At 35.8% G+C, this 12,325-nt stretch overlaps 1 protein-coding gene across 1 annotated transcript in view; it reads right to left on the bottom strand.

The window, feature by feature from the left end:
• Positions 1–12,325, bottom strand: part of Atrnl1 (attractin-like 1) — a gene marked incomplete at its 5' end in the record, with an annotated part of 750,654 nt that overhangs the window by 680,480 nt on the left and 57,849 nt on the right.

Here is a 12,325-nt window from a genome sequence, read left to right as displayed (position 1 = left end):
GCATGCAAAATTGGTCAAGAAAATAAATTTAAGCATTAATTGTTCTTTTCAATAAACTAATAGACATATACACAAGATAGCTAAGATAATTGTACTACTAATTTGTATTGGTTTATTGAAAGGAACAGTTAATGTGTAATTGATCAATCTTACATGCCTATATCTAGTTATCTGAGTAACCACTTAGACGATAACAATATGTAATACAGCAACCATTGTTAATTTCCTATCACCTTGGTTTGAAATTCTGTATCACTTTTATTGTTCTTATGAAAATTTTGTCTTTGTTTGTTATTTTGTTTTTGTTCTTTTCTCTTTAAAAAAAGAAAAAATATATATGTATATACAAAGATACTAGGATAAGTGTATCAAATGTTTTTAAGTTTACAAATAAAGTTTAATGGAAATAGACTGACAGAGGACCTAGCTCTGTGCATTCCAAAATGTTCATATTCCCACTAAAATTTTTCTCAAAGTATAAAGTCCTCTCAGAAAACATTTCTTTTTCCCATACTCCATAATAAGCATGTATGAAGAAACATTTAGGTAAAAAGGTATATTTGAATCTCTAAAGAGCAATAGTAATTATGTCATCTAGGAAGAAAACAGACAATATACTCAAAATCAACAAATGTAAAGGGCTAATAAAGAAGCTACTTATAAAAGTGTAGCCAGGATAATATTGTAAACTGTAACAGGAGAAAGCTTTTAACCACCTCTAAGAGTGGCTTCCAGAACTCTTTGTTGAGAAACCCACCTACCGCAAGGAAGGAGCTGAAGGAATAACATGGCTCAACCTCACTCTTTTCCATCAGATCTGCTATTGATTCCTCCCAACTGGGTGATCCCAGTGAAGGAAGCAGCCATGACAGCAAGAAAGAAGAGTGCAAGGTAAGTCCAGAGAGACAAATGGAGACTATCAAACAGTGCTCTGTGATTCACCACTAGAAAGGCAGTAGCAACAACCCACTTTCCAGGTCCCCTTCTGTCCCTCTCAGGGATAAGCTTTCTTTCTCTCAACAATTTCTTCCTCATCTTAACCTCTGTTATTCCTAGAATTCATTCCTCAATTTTAGAGAACATGAATTCAATGTTTTGGACATCTAGCAGGTTGGAGTTTCATTACCCTGTATCATTTACAGGTCTTCCACTGAGATAACTGGTCAGAGGTAAGAGTTTGCTTTTGTTTCACAGATCCCAGATTATTACTCGCTTAGCTAATCAAAGTTTTTATGATGTTATGGCTTTGCCCATTGTTTCTAATTGGTCAGGGTTTGTCTCATATAATTTTATTAAAATGAAGACAAATTTAAGTTGAAAACATGGGAAAGCTATATGGTTGTAACACTTCTTTAAATGGGACATTTCTTATTCCTGTTTTATATATGTTGCATTTGGTCTTAGTTCCTAAACTTACTCATGTTCCTAGTTTTATCTGTTTGACTTGTTTGACTGCCGTGGTTTATTATCTTATACAGCAGCACTAGGGAAACATAATATTAGAGATCCACTGATGAACTTTGCTATAAAATGCTGTAAAATGGTCTTTCTATGAAATGTAGCTCATACTTAGAAAATATACATGCCCATATAATAAAACACAGGACTCCTTCTTCCACCAATTAAAAGATGCTAAGTTGGTGGCTAGTCTTAAAACTCAGAGGACAGGTTTCAATTGGAAAGACTGGCTCTGATCCTCCTCTACATTCTGGAGGAAATGTTGAGCCTATTCTCCTTCAGTTTCCTCTCTGATCTGATTGTGCACTGGTGAGGAGGCAATCTTAGCTCTTGAGATTCCCCATCTTCACCTATCAAGCTGAGAATGACGATTCAGGGGAAAATTATCTCTATAACTCACTGTGAACATGAAAGGAGAGACCCTTCCTTTGGCCTTACTTTTAATCTTTTCCTGCCATGTTGTACTTTCTTTTTTGGAGGCATGTAAGATCAGAAAGAAGAGAACTCTAAACTGTTCAAACCTTTTCCTCTTCTCCAACAACAAACTGAAGCCCACAGAAAATGAGCATTTGCTAACACTGAAGACAGGGAAGTCATCTCAGATGAGGGACACATGTACATCCCATCTGTTGGTCAGAGACATCAGAATTAAGTATGCATGAGCCAAATAATAAAATCAATAGGATAATAATAAATATAGCCAACAGCATTACTTTGTCTTAACCACTGGTTTCTAATTCCTTGAAAGAGGGTGAAGCAAACAGATCAAAGGACAACAACTTGTATCTTGCAAAGGAGATCACCTTTATATACCAAAGCAGACAAATGCTTGGAGGAACTCAGAAGAATCCCCCTAGGCCTGTATTACCTACTTACTTACCTAGGCAACCTTTTCTAGCAGTAAGACAAGGCTATGCCTTTAGGTCAGTTTAGAAATTTTATATCATTTAAACTCACAGGTCAAACTTATATTTAGTCTTCTATGCACACATGAAAGAAAGGGCTAAAATCTCTTTATTACCCTTAGTTAACATACATAAGGTACAAATATAAATCATCCCCCTGATAGTTTTTTCTTCCATGAAGGGCAAACAGTTTTTATTTTGTTTTGTCTAAATACTATAATATACCAGATTGCCAACTAGTCAAAATGATGCTTACATTGGTTTAGACTTGTTTTACAAATGCAATGTATTGTTGTCTATGTACAATAACTTGAGAGTTTCGCATTGGTCAAAAATGTGTTATTATAACCTGTTTCGCATAAGGCATCAAAATTTTGTTTTTACAAGCTGCCTCGGCCTGATTTCTGGAGGGAGGGGTAGTCTAAGGACAACATAGTTTTAAAGTTACGTCCCAACAAGTTGGAGAAAAATTGGGGTTTCTGACTTCATAGTAAGGAGAAAAAAATATGATAGGTAAGTGGAGATTTTTCTGTGGTCAGAAGCCAGTTTCCACTGAGGAATCTTTGGGTACCTGCCAGAGGCAGCCCTGACCATGATACCTCAGTAGTTCTCAGTTTCTCTTGATCCATAAATCCAGAAATTAGTGTCCAGAGAGGAATCCAGCTGCTTGGTCAACATTCCATTGGTCTTTGGTTTCAATGGGGATTCATCAAAAGGTGCTAGGGAAATCTGTCCTCTGTTTTCAAGGGTGGTAGCTGCTCTAAGAGCACTTAACTAGCTGGCGGAGTAGCCACCGTTTGTCAAAGTTATATATAGGGGATAGATCAAAGCCTGAGCAAAAATCATTACCTGGCACTTTATAAGTTTACAGTAAAGGCTTCAAAGTCCACAGCTTATCAAAGTATTTTCTCTGACACAAAATTTTGGAGATAATTAAAGGACTTAAAATAAAATATCAGACTGCATTAATAGAGGGCTCTAAGAGCCAATGGGTTATAATTGCTATTCTAGTCCCATAACAACAGTTCCTAGACTTACTAGAAACGTGATTTTACTCATATGCCGAAGAGCAAAGGAGTTCAATACTTATTGGTCTGTATAGACACCTTCAAAAACTGAATTGAAGCCTTTCCTAGTTGAAGCCACCTCCCTAGGAGATGATTCATAGAATAGAAAAGGCACAAGAGATGGTAAAAATTTTAGTCTCAGAAATCATCCCCAGATTTTAACTTCCTAAGAGCTTACAGAGTGATAATGGGCCTTCTTTTAAAGCAACAGTCACACAAGGTGTCTCTCAGGCACTGGGCATTTCTATCACCTGCACTGTGCATGGAGGCCACATCATCAGGAAAGGTAGAAAAATGAATGAAACCCTAGAGACATCTTGACAAAATGGCTCAGGAGACCCATCTACAGTGGCCTCACTCACTACCTTTAGCTCTCATCAGAGTAAGAAATTCATCTCAAATTCCAGGCCTAAGTCCATTTGAAATGCTTTTTCTTGTTCTTTTTTTTAAATTTCTTTTTATTTTTTTCAAAATGCTTTTTAGATGCCCTTTTCTCACTTATGATTTTCTATTCAATAGAGAGACAGGTGACTTACTGAAAGACGTCCCCTCACTGTCTAAATTCCAATAGACTCTTCAACAACTAACTGAAGCTAAGCTAAAAAGAAGGGAAATCCTATATTCCAACCCAGAAATTTAATACTAGTAAAGTCTCTTCTCTAATCATCTCCTTCCCTAGGACAAACTTGGGAAGGACCACACACTGTGATCCTGTCAACTCTATCAGTTGTCAAGGCAGTAGGCCTAGACTTCTGAATACACCATACCCAACTAAAGTCCTGGGAAACAGACTGTCACTGACTGTGAGAAACCATCATCAGAATACTCCTGTGAATCCATAGAAGACTTAAGATTCTTGTTCAAGAAAAACAAAGTCTTCAAATAAGTAATCTAAGATGTTACTCTTGTCCTTTTACTAATCATTTTACCACTTGAGCGGGGATGCACTTCCTTTCTAAGGCGGGCATAAGAATACACAGAGTTATTACAACAAAAATCTTGGGGGATATGTGGCCTGCTCCCCTTGTAGAGTACATATGGACTTCCTTGGTGGGTATCCCCACTCCTAGGAGATGATTTGAATAAACTACAAGACTATACTGACCAGCTACAAAAGAGTTCAATGATTCATAGTTTAGTCTACCATTACAAGGTAGTTGACTGGCTTATAAACTATACTCTTAATGATCCTTGGCAATAATAGAGTTTTTTCTAACAATGCCACTGAAGCCTCTTTAAAGATTCTAGTAGGGCCTCTATGAAGTAAAAGTAAAGGTCCTATCTTGAGGACCAACAATCACAGACATAAAGATGGCTATTTTGAGATAGGAGATGATTATCTATGGTTAACCCCCACTATAGGATATATTAGTAAAAAGGTTAGTTTATGTTGGGAACAGAAAAACCACTCCTATTCTCATTGGTCTAACTATATTAAATACTTGGGATGGACATGCCCTGAACAATGTATATGCACAATAACTTTACAGGCTGAAGATTGGTTTGCAACAAATTGTTTAATCACCCCAGAATTAGATGGGAAGCCCACAATGGCATTCATTGGTCCTATGGAGCCTATTTCTACCCCTGGCTACCCCCTGGATGGATAGGAAGATACATGCTTGGAATTGCATGGTTGTAAGGCAGAAATGACGAACCTGCAAACTTGCCCTGCCTATGGCATTGATGGTCTAGGAGTGTGTTTCACTAGTATGATTATTTGGCTTCGAATTTTATCCCGTCCCTAGGGTTAGAGGATGTCAGGCAGCACATTGAGGCCTTAACTAAGTGTACTCAGCAGACCTTGAAAGACACTGCCACCTGAATGTCTCTCTCACCTGAATGAAGAAGTAAAATTAATGAGGCAAGCCATCTTCCAAAATCAGAAGGCATTACACTTTCAAACAGCAGCATGAGGAGGTACTTATGCAGTTATGAAAGCTGAATGTTGTGTGTACATTCCTGATCCTTCTGCTAATGTCTCAATAACTGTTCAAGATATTAGAGCACAGGTTAAAGACATGTCAGATTCTAACATTCCCTGGACCTTCTCCTTATTCTCTTTATGGAAAGCTATTACTGTCTCTTCCTCATGAAAAGCTTTGTTGGCTACATTTATAATTATCCTGTTGATTTTATTATTTGCCCTATGCATACTTGTTTCTGTGGCCTTTGTATCCTCCAGACTTAAAGCTGTACATCTACCCAAGACAAGAACACCTGGTGCCTATCAAGGTCCTTTAGACAGACCCTACATGGAGTATCTCTGACTGCCAATCAGACCCTCTTTCTTTAACTGGAAGTAGCCAGAATGGTCTTCAACTTTGACCCCTCATGCAGTTATGGGTATTTCTTCAAAGGGGGGAATGTTACAGATAACTAGCTAGGTGGGAATATTGTAGGTAGACAGGGCTAGACTTTTGAGAGGTCAATGCAGAAGACAACTGCAGCTGTAGGCATCTTTACTGAAGGCCAGGCTTCAAAAAAAAAGAACTACTCACTCATCTACTTCTAGGGATGAACAGCAGTGACTGATATTTTAAAAAGGCATCAATCACCTTGGGGTAGAGAACCAAACCTCCTTAACCCACCCATTCCAGGAAAGTCCTTGTCTGCCCATGTGAGCTTGCTATGTAACTTATTTCCCCATTTGATCACCATTTAATCAACACTACCCAAGCAACTATACTTGTTGTATACTTATTAGTTCTGTCCCACCTCACACCCATCTTATGATTTGCCATTGGATCAATATTACCTAAGTGACTAAACTTGTAATCTTACTGACTGGTTATAGTTCTTTTCCACTTTAAGCTCACCTTACCTTTTGGCTTTGCTCAATAAAATACCCTTAAGAAGGAGGGTTGGTGAGCAATCCACTTTCTGGGCCCCTTTCTGTCCTCTCAGACAAAAATTTTCTCTCAATAAATTCTTCCTACTATTAAAAAAAGAAAGTTAATAATATGCATGTATACAGCATATTTAATTTGATTAGTATACTATAAAAAGCAATCACAAACATACAGATTAGCTTTTACGAAGTATGTGTTAAGAGTATTTCACTTTCAAATGCTCCATACTCCTCCAGATTACCTATTTATCATCTCTGTCTCCTTTTCCTCCACCTTCAAATAGTCTTCTCTTAGTTTAAAAAAAAATTATGTGTTAAAAACTCTATTCATTCACTTATAAATATTTATGAAGCATTTCACATGACACTTTATCAGAAAGTTTAAATACAAAGAGTGTATACTACAGAATATCAATGCAAAAAGACCCATAAAAAGCAGCATATGTGTTGTCTTAGTCCATTTGTCCTGCTATAAAAAAAACACAGATTAGATAACTCATAAACAGTAGAAGTTTATTTCTGGTAGTTCTGGAGGCTGGGAAGGTCAAGATCAAGGCACCACCAGCAGGTCTGGTGTCTGGGGAGGGCTGCTCTCTGCTTTCAGATGGTTCCTTCTCTCTGTGTCTTCCAGAGGAGCAAATGCTCTACGCTCACATGGCAGAAGACAAAAAGAGGGTAAGCTAACTCCCTTGATAAAGGAATTTAGACAAAAATGAAAAATGTAATAAATATAGGCATGAATTAACAACAGTCATTTCCTCCTTATACAGTTATAATGGCTACCTCCACTTGGTGACTTAAACAAAAACTTGGAGACTTTACTGTAAGCTGATCTCTTCATCATGCATTTTCTTTATTTTTCCAACAATAATTTTATTATGAAACTTGCTGATTACTGTCACTCCAAAGTACTGATGACCATATACCACTTTTAGAAGTTCTACTCTAGGGTGCTCTTACAAAAAATTTCCCTACCAAGTCTACTTGTGTATACTTCACATAATTTATTTTCTTAAGGATTCTGTTCTTATATACCTAGACACATTTTCTTGTAAATCCAAACACACTGGATAAAGCATATCTTCAGCTAAAGAATGGATAGAGATGTAGTCCATGGGATCTAGCAACTAACTAGAAGTTTTAATAATTAAAGAAGAAAATCTCAGGTTTTGTGTTGATTAAATCCTGATTATTCCTATGGTAGTTGGCTTTAACAGAGCCTTTAATGATCCCTTTTTAATCTCTGCATTAGATTCCAAATTTTTACACTTTTCCAAATAAAATTCTCTCACTTGAGTCCTTTTCTCTGGTGTCCTTCTGTGAAAACTCAAAGTAAAAAGGATCCTACCTCTTCTACCAGCTTCTGCCCACTCCTTTTTTCCTTTTCAAACAAACTTCCTTGTAAGAGTTGGCTGTATCCATTATTTCCAACAGCCCTCCTCTCATTCCCTCATTCTGCCAGACTTTCACCACACCACTACACAGAAACTGTTCCTGTTGAAATCAGTAACTGCATACTGTTAAATTCAACAGTCCATTCCTAGGAATCATTTTATATGACACATTAGCAGCATCAGCACAATTATTACTCTCTTCTTCATTTTATTCAACTCTGCTCAGACCTCACTTTCTCTTTCTTTCTTTTTTTTTTTTTTTTTTTTGGGTGAGACAGGGTCTCACTATGCAGTTCAGGCTGGCCTTGAACTCACTTGGTAGCCCAGGCTGGTCTTGAACTCAAAAAGATACTCCTGCCTCAGCCTCCCGAGTGCTGGGATTACAGGTGTGCGCCACCACACCTACTGAGACCTCACTCTCATAATGAGGGCTACCCTGCTTTATTTTTCAAAAATGCAACCAAGTTGTGGTTAGATGTAAAATGTCCCTTGAATGCCTTGTTTTCAGAGGTGGGGCTTTTGGAAGGTGATTGGATTGTAGAAGTGCTACAAACATCAGTGCATTAATCTATTGATAAGTCACAGATCAACATGCTGTTAGCAGGTGGTCACTAACATCACAACCCAGAAGGGTATATACTTGTCCACAGCCCCTCCCCTCTTCACTCTGTACTTGCAGCCAGCCAACCACAGACAGAACCCTCTAAAACTACGGGCCACATTAAACCTCCCCTTCTTTAAGCTGTGGGTGTCAGGTATTTTGTTCCAATGATGGAAAAGTAAGTAATACAAACCCCTTCCCATTCTCAGCACTTTTAATCTCATCTTACTCCATTTTTTAAAAACCTTTTATCTTCTAACACATCAGACAGAAAACATACTTATGTTCATCGGTTACTATCTGTTATTATTATTCTTCCTCTAGAAACAAGTCTTGCAAAAGTAAGGGAAAATGCCTATGTGTCAATGCTAATATGCTGATATATTCCACATATCTAAAATAGGTGTGGCCTACTATATGCTCCTCGAAGCTACAAAGTCAACCCAATGTTTGGAGGTATTCTTTAGCTCAAGAAATATGATAGCTGGGGATTTAGCTCAGCGGCAAAAAGCGCCTGCCTGGCAAGCACAAGGTCGTGAGTTCAGTTCCCGGTACCGGAGAAAAACCAAAAAAACAAAAAAACAAAAAAACAAAAAAAACAAAAAAAAAAGAAATATGATAAACCTCATGGAATAGTGATGTCAATAGTTACAGGCAAATATATAGCTACAGTTTCAACAGTTAAAGAATATTCTCTAGTACCTTATTTTAATGTTAGTATTTAATGTTCAAATTGTAATATGTAAAATAAGTTAGTGAAATGATTCCTTCATTCTAGATATAATTATGATAAAAATCTCAAAGGAGACTCACAGTACTGAACACAGAACCAATAAACCTCATCAATATTTTCAGTATTGTAATTATTGTTATTCTCTTGTTATTTGGTTATAATAATTTTATTTTTTCATAAAGTAATAAAACACATGTGCTTAGCTTTCTACAAGCTTGAAATATGTAGCAATACATAAAGTAAATTCGATCTACATTTGGGTAGTTGATACCACTAAATTTGTCAGGAAGAAGAGACTAAACTAATGTCCTAATATAGTAGGTTCCAAGTAAAGAACAAGGAGAAAACTTCTCTCTGTGGAGGTAATAAGCACTTACTTTATAACTAAGATGCTAAATTATCTCTTTATTTGTAATCTAAGCAGCCCTAATTAGTACACTGCCACTCCTTAAAGTAGCATTATTTTACTGAAAAGTAAACATAATTATTCTAACATCTTTCAAATATATTTACCCATTATTGTATAGTACTTTCTAAAATAAAAATACTTATTATTTTTGACACCAAATACTTTCAACATTTAAACAGCAACTCAAAATGCATTAGCAAGAAGATAATAAATTGATTTAACTATTAAAACATAAATTTAAAGAAAAATCAATTGTTTACTTTGTACTTAAATAATCCACAGATATCTAAACTGCTCATGGTTCATTTTATGAAATTTCAGAAAAGTTCAGTTTTTAAGGGCAACATAATGCTTCCCCTTTCTATATTATACTACATTCTTAAGTATGCCTGATAAGCAATGTAATGAGTAAAACAAAAATTAAAGTAAAAATATCCTGTTGACAAATTTATTTAGAAAAAGCATTATGGAACCAGGCATGGTAGCACGTGCCTATAATTCCAGCACTCTGAGAGGTTGAGGTAGGAGGATCACAAGTTGGAGCCCAGCCTGAGCAATTCAGTAAGTTAGTAAGTTGTCCTAAAATAAAAACTTTAAAAGGACTGGGAGTGTAGCTCAGTGTGAAGGCTCTGTGTTCCATCATAAAAAATAAATGAGTAAATAAATAAATGGCATTGTTTATAGATTAGTCCAAAAGACTCAAACAAATATTCTTAAAATTTACCAAAAGTACAACTGCTGTACTATAATCATATTATTTCAAAATGAGGGGCTGGGGATTTAGCTCAGCGGCAGAGCACCTGCCTGGCAAGCACAAGGTCATGAGTTCAATTCCCAGTACCGGAGAAAAACAAAAAAAAAAAAAAAAAAAAAAAAAACCAACCAAACAAAATGAAAATAAAAGTCTATCAGCCAACAATCTGTATCAAGCATCACCAAATTAGAATAAATCTGTTTTGCTTTCCTAGCTATCCACAATGTATAGCATGACCACCACCATATCTCATGGCTAAATAAGACTACGATTCAACAAAGACTACCATTGAAATATGAAAAGCATGAAACACATTCTATGAACTTCAGACTATACTGTGGAGAATAAATATAGGCCAGAAAATAGAGTGATTTAAAAGAAATATAAACAAGTATAGAAAATATACAAAAAACAGGTGGAAATCACAAAGCAAAATGCCACCCTCAACCATTCACAATAGATAAATTTTATTCTGTAACACTAAATAGTAATGATAATAAAAGAATAGGAAAGGTGTACCAAGAAAAAACTATTGGGGGACATAATATCAGATGAGCTAGAATCCAGATCAGTAACCATTAAACATGCAAATCACATTATAACAGTAAGTATACAATACACAATAAACACAAAATAGTTAATATCCACAACAGCAACTTCCATAAAGCATTAATTCCAAAATACAAAGAATAGGTATATATAGACTACCACTTTATGATTTCAATTCAACTTCCAGAGAAAGAACAAGTACAAAAAGGTACCAGAAGACCTAAACAATACAAATAATAAAGTAGATTATGTGTATGTATATATATATATATATGTTTGTAAACATGTAAATCTTTAATATATGTATTTAATCCCATGATATTAGAGGGTTTACTTTCTTTCCAAATGCCTATGCAATATTTATGAAAATTAAGCAAGAAAGAAAATTTCAGTAAACTTTTTAAAAGCAGAAATATCTATAACTTTCCTTGAACTCTATAAAACCAAAAATTAATAAGAAAATCAGAAGAAAGTACCAGTACTTTTACATAGAAAATTTATAATCCTTCTTAAACTCTTGGACTTATGTGAAAAATTAAAATAACTTTACCACATTTTCTTCTATGTTATCATAAGCTTGTGATTACAGTATTTGCAAGCAAGCTAATGCAGTGAAGGACTGCTTACTAACCATTGCACTTCAACATGTTCCCATCAATAGAAATTCTCTTTTGATTACTTCTAGATTACTTCTATTTTCTCAGTAAATAAGACTGTCAGCTGAATGTGACGATAGAGAAGTAAGTATTGGAAATTTGAGGAAAAAGGAAAATGTATAAAATATTTAGGGAGCATTGGAAGACAGACCAAGCTTGACTGACAGGTATTTCAGACATCATTAAGGGTCAATTTGAAATTGGTGATTAAGAATTTAAAGCTGGGGAAGAAGCACAGGCAAAAGAAAGTGAAAGACAGTGGGAAGTGATAAGAGCATTGGAAAAGTCAAAAAATTGACATAATATGAGTATCAACATGGGTAAGCTGGAAATATCAGTGGACTTGAATAAGACACTGTGCTTGAAATAGACATTAGGGAACTTATTGAGCGTATTAGAATGATAAGATCCACAGCATGGTAATGAGAAAGAATAGATCATGTAGGATGACAAGCAAGGTCTTTGGTAGAGAAATCAAGAAATTAAGAGACCAGGTATTAGAAGAAGCATTTATGTAGCTATTTAAATCATAAAAGTAGTTGATTGATATATGCTAAACAAAATGACAGTAAGCCAGAAGCTAAATTTTTCAAAAAATAATATAGTAAAATGAAAAGCAAAGGATGGCCACAAGACGGCAAGGTTATAAGAGGGAAGGCCTGAGAATATAAGTTTCAAAATGAGGTGGAGCTTTTCCTAGGAAGGGAGCTAGCAATACAGGGGAAAGGGTAACAAAAAGTAAAAAGGAGACATACCACACTTTTGACCTAGGTCTATCAAGGATGTGGAAATGAAAACAGTCATCCCTTCAAAGGACTACATGGAACAGTGAAGGAGAGTCTTCCTCTGAGCCCACGCACACTCTTCTGTTGTTACTAATGGTACCCTGAAATGAGTTTTCTCACCAAGACTGTGCAGGGACTCTAAATAGTGACACACAGTTGAACA

The sequence above is a fragment of the Chinchilla lanigera genome, unplaced genomic scaffold (genome assembly GCF_000276665.1).
Source record: "Chinchilla lanigera isolate Chin_1 unplaced genomic scaffold, ChiLan1.0 scaffold00030, whole genome shotgun sequence".
In the NCBI taxonomy this organism is placed as follows: domain Eukaryota; kingdom Metazoa; phylum Chordata; class Mammalia; order Rodentia; family Chinchillidae; genus Chinchilla; species Chinchilla lanigera.
The sequence above is the reverse complement of the archived record's forward strand: the minus strand, read 5'-3'. Positions and strand labels throughout refer to the sequence as shown.